We start from the raw sequence: 13,412 nt of genomic DNA, 5'->3' as shown, positions 1-13,412 counted from the left end.
CCCTTAATACAGTTCCTCATGTTTTTGGTGACCCCCAACCATAAAAATATTTTCATTGCTACTTCGTAACTGTTATTTTGCTACTATTATGAATTGCAATGTAAATATCTGATATGCAGGATGCATTTTTATTCACTGGATCAAATTTGACACAAATACCCAATACGCCCAAATTTGAATACTGGTGGGGTTGGGAGGATTGATTTTGTCATTTGGGAGTTGTAGTTGCTGGGATTTATAGTTCACCTACAATCAAAGAGCATTCTGAACTCTACCAACAATGAAATTGAACCAACTTTGGCACATAGAACTCTCATGACCAACGTAAAATACTAGAAGGGATTGGTGGACACTGACCTTGAGTTTTAGACTTATAGTTCACCTACATCCAGAGAGCACTGTGGACTCAAACTTGGCACGAGTACTCAATATGCCCAAATGTGAACATTGGTGGGGTTTGGGGGAAATTGACATTGACATTTGGGAGTTGTAGTTGCTGGGATTTATAGTTCCCCCACAACCAAAAAGCATTCTGAACCTCACCAATGATAGAATTGGGCCAAACTTCCCACACCAAACCCCCATGACCAACTGAAAATACTGTGTTTTCTGATGGTCTTTGGTGACCTCTCTGACACCCCCTCGTGACCCCCCCCCCCCAGGGATCCCAACCCCCAGGTTGAGAAATGTTGGTCTAGAAGAACCAACCAAGTTCCTAGAAGTATTTTGAGGAACAAATTCAGTTCACCTCTAAACTATTGTAGAGAAATCCAGCCAAACATATGTATCCCTGGCACAAAATGGATTGGCTCCAGGTTAGAACCGCAATCCAGGTCTTTGAGATTGCTGCTCAGTTTTCATCCCACTGGGCTGTAGTGCTTGAATTGACATGAGCCAGTCATTTTCTGTCGAAAGCATTCGATTTCTCCTGTGTAGCAGCACCTGCTGTTATCTAGCTAAATGTAATACTAGAGGGTAAGAGTGTTCAGCCCGTCAAATGCTCTGATTGGCTAAATATCCTTAAGTGATTTTAAAAAGAGGGATGGAGGAAAAAAATGTGTCAGGGAAAAAAATATAATGAAGTTTGTGGTTCAGAATCTTAAGTAGTGTTTTCTGCCAGGGCTGTTTGGTTTCCATAGATTAACTCAGCCCTTTGGAACACTTGCCAGCCTATTGGAAAGCTCCCTCAAGCCAAGCCATTTTATAATTAAGTGATAATTGTTTTTGCTGGGGAGCACATGAGAAAGATAAACAGCTTGAGGAATCAATAAGCATCAAGGTCATACGCTGAATTATTTACCAAATCGTCTGCTATTTATCTCTCAAAGTTTTCTGTGTGAAGGGAGAAACTGTATCTACTTTGTCAGTGATTTAGGAATTGCCTTCGCTAGCTTTCTCTTTGGATAGCAAAAAAAATTAAATATATATATACACACTGTAGGGTAAGGGCAGAATGGATCATATAGGGGCATGCTGATCACCAAGCCACTTCATTTCTGTTTGTAATATCAGTAGACACTGGAGTCAGAATCATCTGGTAGAAAATCAACATATTTGAATTGTGGCAAAAGGAAGAGAATCAACACATTTGAAATGTGCTGCTGGGGAATTATTCAACTAATACCACAACTTACTTACTTACTTACTTAGGCGATCCCTCGTTATCTGAGTAAGATAGTCCTCCAAGTTTGGTGTACTGGCGGTGGGTATGTAGGTGACTGTGGAGCCCTATTCTTTTTTTTAATGTTTTTACTATTCTTATAAAACAATTATACATAACCATTAGGGCTGGGCAGTTTCGTTTCGTAATTTCGTAATTCGTTAAAAATTCGTTATTTTTTTTATAACGAAGCGATATTGAACCATTCAGGAGCAACTAAAAAACGAAATGAATTTTTCCAATTCGTTTTGGAATTGATTCGTTATTGATTCGTTATTGATTCGTTATTATTTCCGCATGTCTGGTGCAAGTTTTAGGGTTGCTGTTTGTTTTCTCAGTGAAAGAAAATATAATTATCACACCAACCGTCAACAACAGAGGGAGAGGGAAGCTTCAGAAGTTTTTTTTAGAGTATTGCGTGATTGCGGCCGCCATTAACGAATCGATTCGTAATCGATTCGTAATTGTTTCGTAATTGTTTTATGATTTCCGAAATTTCGTAAATATCAAACTTTTTTAAAGGAAAATTTCGGAATTCTTTTAAATAACGAAACGCAAAAAACCCCTAAAAACGAATCGAGTTTAGAAACAAATTTTTCTGTGTTTGGACAGCCCTAATAACCATAATAACCATACATTTTGGTGGAGCCCTATTCTTGATGTGCATGTTCTCCTGCAGTGAGGGCATTGGTTTCCAGGTGGAAGGCGGTCCCGGTCAGGGTTGGTTTGACGCACCTTCCTCTTGGCATTTTTCTCTCTTTCACCCTCCATTTGTGCCTCTTCAAATTCTACAGCACTGCTGGTCACAGCTGACCTCCAGCTGGAGTGCTCAAGGGCCAGGGCTTCCCAGTTCTCAGTGTCAATGCCACAGTTTTTAAGGTTGGCTTTGAGACCATCTTTAAGTCTCTTTTCCTGTCCTCCAACATTCCCTTTTCGAGTTTGGAGCAGAGCAACTGCTTTGGGAGACAATGGTTGGGCATTTGGACAACTTGGTAAGTCCAGCAGAGTTGATGGCGGAGGAGCATTGCTTCAGTGATGGTGGTCTTTGCTTCTTCCAGCAGACTGACATTTGTCTGCCTGTCTTCCCAAGAGATTTGCAGGATTTTTTAGAGGCAACGCTGATGGAATCGTTCTAGGAGTTGCATGTGACATCTGTAGATAGTCCACATTTCGCAGGCATATAGCAGGGTTGGGAGTACAATAGCTTTATAAACAAGCAGGTTGTGTTTCTTCATCAGCTTCCCTATGCGGTCAGTGGTTCCCTTGATATATGGTAATAACACTTTCCCTCTGGATGGATCTTTGTCTTGGCTCTTGTGGCTTTTTCTTGGTCTTGAAGCTGTTCTGATGTCTATGGTGAAGTATCCATTCGCCTGTAGAGCCCAGTTTAGGTGGTTCAGTTCACTTTGGAGGAGATGTAGTTTGCAGATCCTTTTTGCATGGTCTGCCAGGGCTTTAATTGTTAAGCTGCAAGGCTATTCAATGCTAATCAAGCTGGCCAATTGCAGCATTCACACTTGTTCCAAATAAACAAGAGTTCTTTCTATCATCCTGGATGTTCCACAGGTATATAAACCTCACTTGCCTAGTTTCCAACAGTCCTCACAACCTCTCAGGATGCCTCCTATAGATGTGGGTGAAACGTCAGGAGAGAATGCTTCTGGAACATGTCCATACAGCCCAGAAAACTTACAGCAACTCAGTGATTCCAGCCATGAAAGCCTTCAAAAACACATTATACACTCTAGGCTTCCATAGGATACCACTATGGAGGTTAAAGTGGAATATACTTATACATGCTGAAGATATCCAATCCCAAGAGAAGAAGTAGATGGAAGGGAAGCAGATCAAGTAAAAATATAATTACAAATAATTTTTAAGGACCATCAGAAGTAAGAAGGAAGTCAACAAACACCTTTTCTTTCCTTATTTTATTATTTTTATGTCTATTTTATTTTTTACCTTTCTTCTTTTTTCCTATTTTCTATATAAACAAATGTTCTCCCACTTTCATTGTATAATCTACAACCTATATTTTTTTCTTTTTCTCACTATTTAGATGCTTTATATTCAATATGACAAAACTATATATATATATATATATATATAGTGGAATATAGTGCTATAATTATATAACATCAAAGGGCCCATGCTCTGCAAAACGATACAATGCAAAGGTTCAATGTGTGCATCTACACTGTAGAATTAACACACTTCACCAACACTTTAGCTCAATGCTATGGAATTGTGGGAGTTGAAGTTTGGTGGGTCACCAGCACAATTTGGCAGAGAAAGACAAAGTCTTTGTAAAGCTCCTACTCCCATGATTCTATAGCTATGCCAGTTAAAGTGGTGTCAAACTGCTTTAATTCTACCATGTAGATGCACCAAAATTCGACTTCTGCCAGGTTGCAATCTGACCTACCAGATTTCTGAGTTTTCTTTTTTCTGTCATCACATTGTTTCCATTTCCTCGCAGAGTATTTCTGAATGTCAGGCTTGGCAACCTTATTCCTGTGTGATCTGCTAGTTTTCAGTGGAATATTCATTGAATTGTGGGTGGCCAGGGCGGTGCATTGGTGCAAAACGTTCAAGTCTGCTTTGCTGAGGTTATGAAATGGAAAGGCAGCATGGCCTTTCTCCCCATGTGGGACCTGATCCCCTGCGTGGGACCCGACAATTAACAAGAGCAAGGCTCAACCTGTCAGTTTGTATGATGATGATATGGATGGGCTTCTCCCGCCTTCCTTTGCCAATCCTGCCACTGTTCACAGTTTGCTTGCTGCTATAATCTTTCCAGGTTGCTGTTTCCATCACTGCGAATCTCACTGTATTGATTAAGTAATGTCACCGCAAGGCTTCTTTCGAGAGAAAATAGGTTTATGGAAAGCAATGTGATGTGTATATACACACAGTCCCGGCTATTATTGTGTTATCCTCACAGAAGGCTGGAGAAAGGCTTTAAATTGGAATGAAGAGCCATTCTCTCTCTGACACTTTGGGAATGATGGATTTGGGCTCTCCCAGTATAAACACAGATCCCAGTGACTAGAAACTTTCCCACCTGGCAACATAGACACTGTCTAGGGCAGCCTTGGTCAACCTGGGGGTGGGTTGCGAGGGGCTATCAGAGGGGTCACCAAAGACCATTAGAAAATATATATTTCTGATGGTCTTAGGAACCCATTTGGCAGAGAAGACTGAAGACCTCTCCAGCGGTCCTTCTCCTCCTTTTTGGAAACAGATATCAAATCCTCCTACCAAAATCCCTCCTCCGCTGTGATTGGCTGGCCTCTCAGCCAAGGGGAGGGCTGTTTTTGGAGGAGAGAGCAGGCATGCTCGGCGCATGACAGTGTGGTGCACACACGTGGGTGAAGGAGAGCATGTGAGGTGGGAGGGAGACTTGCACCAGCAAGTCCCTTCAGGGCATGGGGGTTCTCTGGGAAGTTTGGCTCAATTCTATCATTGGTTGGGTTCAGAATTCTCTTTGACTGCAGGTGAACTATAAATCCCAGCAACTACGACTCCCAAATACCAAGGTCTATTTTACCCAAACTCCACCAGTGTTCATATTTGGGCACATTGAGTATTAGTGCCAAGTTTGGTTCAGATCTATCATTGTTTGAATCCACAATGCTCTCTGAATTTAGGTGAACTATAATTCCAAAACTCAAGGTCAATGCCCACCAAACCCTTCCAGTATTTTCTGTTGGTCATGTGAGTTCTATGTTCCAAGTTTGTTTCAATTCCATCGTTGGTGAAGTTCAGAATGTTCTTTGATTGTAGGTTAATTATAAATCCCAAGAACGACAACTCCCAAATGACAAAATCAATCCCCCGCCAATCCCACCAATATTCAGATTTGGGCGTATTGGATATTTGTGCTAAATTTGGTCCAACAAATGAAAATATGTCCTGCATATCAGATATTTACATTATGATTCATAACAGTAGCAAAATTGCAGTTATGAAGTAATTTTGAAATAGTTATAGAAACATTACAGTTATGAAATAATTTTGTGGTTGGGAGATTTGCAGGTTCGAATCTGGGGATGAGCTCCCTCTGTCAGCTCCGGCACCCCATGTGGGGACATGAGGGAAGCCTCCCACAAAGGATGGTAAAACATCAAAACATCCTGGCATTTCCTGGGCAACGTCCTTGCAGACGTTCTCTCACACCAGAAGCAACTTGCAGTTTCTCAAGTCACTCCTGAATTGGAGAAAAAAAACCCCACAACATGAGGAACTGTATTAAGGAGGCACGGCATTAGGAAGGTTGAGAAACACTGATCTATTCATTTTAGGTTCTGGAACTTTTCTTTCTTTCCCCACCACCGTCAATCACATTCTTTCTTTTCTCACAAGATCCATGGATCCCTTTGGCTAAATTGTGCTAAACGGGATATATTTTGGATGAGTTCATTTACAAGTCAATGAAAGATTTTAAAAAACAGCCCAATTAAATGTGGCATTAAGCAAATCACTTGCCCTTATGGAGCCCCTAGTGGTATTTATTTATTGTGTCAGGGGCAACCAGACCATTGTATTACATTTCTAACAGAACAAAATAAACAAACGGATTTTTAAAAACCCACAAAGTTTGCAAGATTGGTAGTTGACTAAATGTCCTTTGACCAGTATCTGGCCACTTGGAGTGCCTCTGGTGTTGCCGCAAGGAGGTCCTCCATTGTGCATCATGTGGCAGGGCTCAGGTTGCATTGCAGCAGGTGGTCTGTAGTTTGCTCTTCTCCACACTCGCATGTCGTGGATTCCACTTTGTAGCCCCATTTCTTAAGATTGGTTCTGCATCTCGTGGTGCCAGAGCGCAGTCTGTTCAGTGCCTTCCAAGTCGCCCAGTCTTCTATGTGCCCAGGGGGGGAGTCTCTCATTTGGTATCACCCACGGATTGAGGTGCTGGGTTTTAGCCTGCCACTTTTGGACTCTCGCTTGCATGAGAGAAGCCTCCCACAGGGATGGTAAAACATCAAAACATCCGGGCATCCCCTGCGCAATGTCCTAGCAAATGGCCAATTCTCTCACACCAGAAGCAACTTGCAGTTTCTCAAGTTGCTCCTGACACAAAAGAAAAACTTCCCTTTATGTGTTTTTCTTTGCTTCATTATTGGGCAGACTTGGATTAGGACGACAGTGGAAGAAGTTGACTTTAATTGTCTGCCGCTTTCTCCAGCTCCCAAATCTCACATTCTTGGGTTGCTATGCGGTGAAGAAAACCCCAGCATAGAAGGGTTAATGGTATGAACAATGTTACATCTAGTTTGACTGGCACAGTAGAACCATAACAGTCTTAAGTCATTGCCTGCATGCCCTGCCCATCTTCCACAGAACTCAGAGGAAATTGTTCTAACCTGCTTGTAAGCTTTGAGAAGCATCTGCCATTAAGAAACAGAATGCTAGGCCAGATGGTCGGATCTATCAAGGCAATTCTTAGTGTCTTATTTACTTATATGTCTTTTTCTGTCTTTCTCTTTTGATGAAGCTTCCTTTTGAAATGCATGGGCTTGTGATGAGATTTCACTGAAGTTTCAGCTTTTGGATCGCTTTTCTTGCCTGTCAAAGAAGAATATTCAATAGCAAATGACAGGGAAAATTCACTATAGGTTAGTTTTTGCTTGTCGCAGTCAACCATATAAAACTTGCTCAAAACTCAACACTGAAAAGAAGTACAGAAAAAAATACGAGCTCACAAAAAAAAAGATAATTTGCCTCACACATATTTGTGTTTGCCCTTTGTGGCAAACAGACTGACACATACAGATAGACTACCATCTCTAGCAAGTAGGCTTGGGCAGTTTCGTTCGTTAATTTCGTAATTCGTTATTAATTCGTATTTAAATTAGCTTACGATCCAATATTGAGCCATGCAGGAATAGTGTGAGGAGTAAATTAGATTCGAAACAATTTTTTCAATTTATTTCATAATTATTTCGTTATTATTTCGCAATTATTTCGAAATTATTTCGTAATTATTTTGTAATTATTTTCGCATGTCTGGTGCAAGTTTTATAGTTGTTGTTTGTTTTATCACACCAACAGTCAACAACAGAGGGAGAGGGAAGCTTCAGAAGTTCCCCCTGTCCCATTTGGAGGTTTCTTTTAGCATATTGCGCAATCGCATCCGCCATTAAGGAATCAATTCGTAATTTTATGAAATTTCGTAAATTTCAAAATTTTTAAAAGCAAAATTTCAGAATTCTTAAAAAAAAAAAAAACGCGATGGACCCCTAAAAAAGAAGCGAGTTTAGAAACAAATTTTTCCGTTGTTACCCAGGCCTACTAGCAAGCTCAGGAAAGCATTGGACTCCATGGTCCTTGCGGTCTCTCCCAACCATGATTCTTTGATTCTATGACATTGAACAAAACTAATATTATTTCTAGTTCACAAAAAACTCTTTGTTCCAACACTCAAAACAATTTATTAGTGAGTATCTGAGAAATATCTACTTGCCGCTAGGCTTGAGTGTAGATTCATTTTTAGCCATTTCCTTTGGCCAATCCGGCTTCTTCGGTTTGTTAGGGTGCCCATAATGGCAAGAACCCAGCCTTCACGGATTCTCGTCTGTAATGGGACCAATCTTTTGATTTTCCTTTATTTTCCTTTATTTTCTTAATTCCTTTTATTTAGTGGGACTAACTGGGAATTGGGGACATGCAGGGTGGGTGGGTGGAGTATACGTGCATGTTTGGGCGCTTGGGAGAGTCACACTTTTTTTCGCTTTTTTCCCTCCTTCTCTCCCTCTTCTTCAAATACTTCTAAAAGATAATAATAATAATAATAATAATAATAATAATAATAATAATAAAAAATCACAGCAAATGAAAAGAAAACCCTCATTCTCTGAAAACTACTAGCACCTAGTTACCTCTCCTCTAGAGTAGAAAGTAGAAACAGCTTTAAGGAAGCATTAGAATCAGAGAATCATAGAATCAAAGAGTTGGAAGAGACCTCATGGGCCATCCAGTCCAACTCCCTGCCAAGAAGCAAAAATATTGCATTCAAACCACCCCTGACAGATAGCCATCCAGCCTCTGTTTAAAAGCTTCCAAAGAAGGAGCCTCTACCACACTCCAGGGCAGAGAGTTCCACTGCTGAACGGCTCTCGCAGTCAGGAAGTTCTTCCTCATGTTCAGATGGAATCTCCTTTCTTGTAGTTTGAAGCCATTGTTCCATGTCCTAGTCTCCAGGGAAGCAGAAAACAAGCTTGCTACCTCCTCCCTGTGGCTTCCTCTCACATATTTATACATGGCTATCATATCTCCTCTCAGCCTTCTCTTCTTCAGGCTAAACATGCCCCGCTCTTTAAGCCACTCCTCATAGGGCTTCTTCTTCAGACCCTTGATCATTTTAGTTGCTCTCCTCTGGACACATTCCAGCTTGTCAATATCTCTCTTCAATTGTGGTGCCCAGAATTGGACACAATATTCCAGGTGTGGTCTAACCAAAGCGGAATAGAGGGGTAGCATTACTTCCCTAGATCATAGAATCATAGAATCCCAAACCCAAACTAGAAAGCAGAAATGAGACTGAACTGTGCCCACTCCAGGCAAGGCCTGCAGTAGAGAAAAGAGAGGGTTTTTCAAAGGAAGTCCAGGGAGGATAGCTCCAGGTCATCGACCTTCCTTCCCTAGGCCTCCTTAAAATGTCTTGGATAGCTGCGTGATGTGCTACGGGGAGGGAAAGTGTGTGCCTGCCTACAGCATCTCTCCTCTAGAATCGAAACGGCTTTAGGAAGCATTAAACCTGGTGTTTTCTACAGACAGAAAGGAAATGATCACAGAAAGAGTGGTATCTTAATTCTGATGCTTTTAATTCAGACCTTAATGAAGGATATAGAAGGGGAGGCCATGGGGAAGTCCTCCCCATAATGGGCCGGATATGATGCTTTCTTAACCCCGTTGCTGACACCCAGGATCCCTTGAAGGAAAAAAGGAAAGGGTCCCAGGAAGGGTGCTTTCTTAACCCCATTGCCAAAACCCAGGCTCCCTTGAAGGAAAAAAAAGGAAAGGGTCCCAGGAAGCCTCATAAGTTCCTCATTGCCGCCAATGGGTCGGATCTTGCTGTATTTTTCAATTGCGGACTGAAAACGGCTCTCCGGCTAGCCACCCATTTTCAGGAGGTGTGCAAAAACTATTTATTTGTTGTGTCAGGGCAACCAGTCAATTGTATTACATTTCTATCAGAACAAAACAAAGAAGCAGACAAAATACAACATTTTCGAGTTTGGTAGTTGATTAAATGTCCTTTGACCAGTATCTGGCCACTTGGAGTGCTTCTGGTGTTGCTGCAAGAAGGTCCTCCATTGTGCATGTGGCAGAGCTCAGGGTGCATTGCAGCAGATGGTCAGTGGTTTGCTCTTCGTGCAAAAACTGATATGGGGGTTTACTGGTATCGAGCCATCAAAGATGGATCGAGCTTCAGCTGAAATGCACAAGCCTATTTGCCGCAGTTGAGCAGGTGAACGACTTTTAAAAAATAAAAATAAAACCACTCAAAGATTCAAGGCACTTTGCCACATCCCACCTTATTTACTTCAAGAATTCTTTGAAAATGTTCACTGACTGTAACAGTGAGTCTCAGCATTTGCTCTCCACCCTACATGGTTTAGATTTCAACTCCCAGAATCCCTAGCCATTCTGGAGTTTTGGGAACAGAAGTCCAAAATAACCAGAGGACTACATTTTGAGAATAGTAATCTATAGTCCAGTGGTTCCCAACCTGGGGTCCCAAGATGTTTTTGGTCTACAACTCCCAGAAATCCCAGCCAGTTTACCAGCTGTTAGGATTTCTGGGAGTTGAAGGCCAAAGACATCTGGGGACCCCAGGTTGAGAACCACTGCTATAGTCCTATCTGCATTAGATTTCCTTTCCACTCCATGGACCTTCACCTATTTAATCCTTACAATAAGTGTATTACCCAAGAAATAATGCTTGGGAGCAGGCCCATAGCCAGGATTTTGATTCGGGAGGGGCTGAGTTTGATTGGGGGGAGGGGCTGAGTCTGAGTGAAAGAGGGTCTACCCTAGCAAACCTTTTGTATCGTTACCCCAATACCCCCATGCATATGGGATATATTGAGCATGGTGATCAGATCATGATATGAATAAACATAACAGTTTAAATAATGTACCAGTAAGGCCTTCTTGCGGACCAACCTGAGAAGTGGGGGGGGGGGGGGGGCGGCGGCTGAAGCCCCTCAAGCCCCCCCCCCCTCTGGCTACATGCCTGCTTGGGAGTGCTCTTTGAGGGCCTTTAGTAGGGTCTTATGTAACAGGAGGACACCAACACAAAGACATCTGGGGAATATAGTTTGACAAGATTTCCAGTTGTTTACAAAAGAGTTAGCTTGGAACATATTTATGAGCCAAACCAAAAGTAAATGGAATTCTGGTCTCTGAACATGAAAAGCTCCTTATTTCTAAACCCTATTTCAAATGACCATAATCCATCTCAAGTCACAGGAACATCACCAGTTTTGATTAACACTCACAGCAGTGGCTTCACAAGCACTTCAGCATCTGAGCTATTTATATGCAGACATAGAGACTGTTGGCTTCTGATCTGTTGGGGAGAAATAAGTCTTCCACATCCCCAAATAAAGAAAGGTCTGTACGATCACTACTGTTGACTTCTTGATGTGCGCAACCCAATATCCTTCACACCAAAGACTGATGCCCTTGACAGCTGGCTCTTCCAGTTTCTGAACACATCTTAAGAGCTAGGGAAGTTTCTCAGCTAATGAATTTCTCATAAAGGAAGGAAGTGGCTCATACACTCAGTTACCCTCCTGAGAGCCGGGAGTGCATTAGTCATCAAACAGGGGCCAAGAATTAGACCTTGGCATGGATTTGCTTTGCCCTAGCTTTCTCGGTGCATATTTATGGATCAAGCGATCTCTGGCAAGTGAGACTCAAGCAAAGAGATGGTGAGTGAGTCTGTAATGAAACACAAACCACCCAAGGAAGTGGAGAGTGAGATGGATATCCACGGGAACCTTCCCAGTGAAGCCTACGGGCAACCCTACATCTGATGCCTTCCATTTCCTTACTCCTTGTTTCCATCTCTTTCTCCATTTTGGGTCAAAAAAGGAAGTGTTTTGCAGTACAGGAGGAAAAAAAATCATTTGATTTTTCTCCAGCCCTCCCTTATTTAAAAAGCCCTTTATATGAAACAGAATATCTAATACACATACACACATTTGCTATAAGTTTGCTTGCAAGCAGGAGAAAAGTCAGAAATGAAGATGGTGTTTTGCGAAAAGCAGGCAGGCGAGCCTGAAGATGACAAGCTCATGTTATATTTATGGAATTCTCCCTTTTCTCTTTTGAGTTGGATTCAAATATAGTTTTTGTACATTTGGGGAAGGAAGACCTCCCCCTCCCCCAACTCTTTAAACATTCATGTTCCACCATCATAATTAATTTAAATGAGGAAAGCAAGTCTGCAAATTTTATCTTTGCCCATATACATGCTTTCTGTTTTGTAGAATGCAAGGCAGATTGGCCAGTCGCTGTTAGAAAGCAAATGTCAGCATGAGATGTTTTCCAGCAGCTGCCAAGGACCTATCAGAATGGAGATCCACTTGCCATGGTTGCCTGGACATTCAAGTTAAAGGATCTGGAGAGCCAGCATTTGCATGTCATACATGGACCCCAGCGGTATGTTGCTGTAGGACAATGATATCCAATCACACGTTTCCAGATGTTATTGGGCTACAATAAGGAGAAATCCTATCCTTCATTAGTGAGCTGGAGTTTCTGGGAATTCAAACCAATGAAGGATGCAAAGGTAGGAATCATGCCTTAGTTACCTCCAGGTTGGATTACTGTAATGCACTGTACGTGGGGCTGCTCTTGAAGATGGCCTGGAAACTGCAGTTAGTGCAAAGGTTGGTGGCCAGGTTGTTGACCAGAATGATCAACCCCCCTGTTCAAACAGCTTCACTGGCTGCTGATAACATTCTGGTCTCAATTCAAGGTGCAGGTTGTCACCTATAAAGCCCTAAACAGATTGGGACCTGCCTATCTTCACAATAGCATCTTCCCCTATGAACCCACGCGATCTCTAATGTCCTCTGAGGAGGCTCTCCTCTCGCTCCCCCTTCCGTCACAAGCATGGCTGGTGGAGACGAGGGAGAGGGCCTTCTCGGTGATACCCCCCCCCCCCCGGCTCGGGAATTCTCTTCTCAGAGAGACTAGGCTGGCACCCACCCTGTCCATCTTTCACAAAGAGTTAAAAATGTGAATGTTCCACTGTGTATTTGACTAGATGATTACTGAGAAATTCCGGCTCCCAGTTATGACCCAAAATTCAGTCCCTGCACTGTACTATTGTCCCCTGCCCTGAGCCTTAGAGTTCTACCTCATACTGCCCTTATCCCCGAATTTTTTCATCTGGCACTTGCACTTTTTCTATCAGCCCTGCCCTCAATTGATTTGGACTGCACCCACCCACCCCCGCCTGAGCCCAGAACTGTTTTGGTATTTCAGGGACTGGTTGTCTGATGGTTGTTTTTATACTGTGTTATGTTGCTGTTTATTTTATTTTGTTTTTGTTTCTGTTTTTATGAATTTTAATGTGTTATATTTTAACTATGTTTGCTAGGGCTTGTCCCCATGTAAGCTGTCCCGAGTCCCTTCCATTATTATTATTATTATTATTATTATTATTATTATTATTATTATTTGAAACACAACAAGATGGGTCCACAGCAGACACACTGCTGGCTGTTGAATT

The sequence above is a fragment of the Anolis sagrei genome, chromosome 7, assembly GCF_037176765.1.
Source record: "Anolis sagrei isolate rAnoSag1 chromosome 7, rAnoSag1.mat, whole genome shotgun sequence".
Taxonomy (NCBI): domain Eukaryota; kingdom Metazoa; phylum Chordata; class Lepidosauria; order Squamata; family Dactyloidae; genus Anolis; species Anolis sagrei.
The sequence above is the reverse complement of the archived record's forward strand: the minus strand, read 5'-3'. Positions refer to the sequence as shown.